Genomic DNA, 1605 nt, shown 5'->3' on the forward strand with positions numbered 1-1605 from the left:
CTGTCTGAGTGACAGAAGAAGACGTTAAATAATCAACACTAATAGTGTCCAGCATACATCTACAGGTGATACTACGTGTGCATCGTTTACATATTACCACAGACTATTTGTATCTAAAACAACACTAATGATTTGAAGAGAACTGCAGTAAATGCAAATACATTCTTTTATATTTTTTTTAGATATTGACCATTAAACACCACTGGAAGGCAGAATGCTCCCTGAAGATGAGGACTATTGAGAAACTAGTGTTTTGGAACCAAATACAAGCGCATATCATTAAATAACAGAAACCCAACACTCTTCGGCGCCGTACATATATTATAAACGAAACAAAAAAGCTGATAGGGCTCTGGAAGCATCTATGAGACTTAAATCAATGCATTTAAAGGAACAGATCGCCACCCAAAAAAACAAGAGAATCTTGTCATTTGCTCACCCACGTGTTGTTCCAAACCACTATGATTTTCTCTTTTTAGTATAAAATAATTACAATGAGTATGAGTGCAGTGACAGTGAATGGACAAAAATATATAAATCCATTTTTTTGGTGATTTTATGTATTCTTTTTTTGGAGTTCAACTGCCTCAGTTCACTCATAGACACTTAAGTACATCTACTTGCATGAAAGATGACTATCATTACTGAAATAATTTTTTTAAGCATAAATACGTTTACAATATGAACAATGTATCATTATTGCATTGCAAGTAATGTTTTGTTTGTTTGTCTTCATTTGCTTTATTAAAAAAACATTATCTCACTGCTTTTGCCTTTGGGTATAATGTGACCTAGACATGTTTTGCAAGATTTGCTCCAAAAAAAGTTGTTGTATTTTTAATAGTTTTGCTGTGGATTTTTTGTCATTGTAGAAAAGAGCAGCATGAGCACCTCCTTTTGTGTTCTGCATTAGAACGCAGGTCATTTGGATTTGTAACAACATGAGGGTGAGTAAATTAAGACAGAACTGTCATTTTTGGGTGAACTATCCCTATAATAGTGTTTGACTGTTATTGTGCGATCAGGTCTGGGGATGTAAGAATGGCACAAACCCGTAAACAGTGTGTTAAGGTATAAAAGGAGTGTAATCCTGCGGGATTATTGTTAATGTGCCTTCCTGGCCATTGCAGGTGCTGTAGTGTTGGTCGTTGCTCGATTAAGTCTAGTGTTTGATTGAGGCGGTGGCTTCAAGTAAATCTACGGTGACAGCGAGTCTCTCAGGCAGTAATCTGATTGGATGCTGCTCTGCTGCCTCAGTGTCGGATCCGGTGCAGGTATCGCTCGGGGTCCTTCTCCTGAACGCCGTTCCAGCTCCATCTGGGGCCACCCGAGGGCCCCCGAGTCTCTTCCTCTGGGGGCTGGAAGTCAGCTTGGTCACATGAACCAGCCTCAAAAGAGCTCTGCCCCCCACAGGCTCCCAAAGCAGATGCATCGTCATCATCATTGTTGGCATTATCTTCATCTCCAGTGATGACTTCAGACGTCTGTCCCAGTGAGCCCTCGTTGATTCTTATGGGTGATTAAATAATAATGCATGCACTTATTAGATCACTACAGTATTCTCACGCACAGTCTGATGTTCACAGGCATGCGTGTGTGTGTGTG

Source organism: Sinocyclocheilus grahami, unplaced genomic scaffold (genome assembly GCF_001515645.1).
Source record: "Sinocyclocheilus grahami isolate Dianchi unplaced genomic scaffold, SAMN03320097.WGS_v1.1 scaffold5902.1, whole genome shotgun sequence".
Lineage (NCBI taxonomy): Eukaryota > Metazoa > Chordata > Actinopteri > Cypriniformes > Cyprinidae > Sinocyclocheilus > Sinocyclocheilus grahami.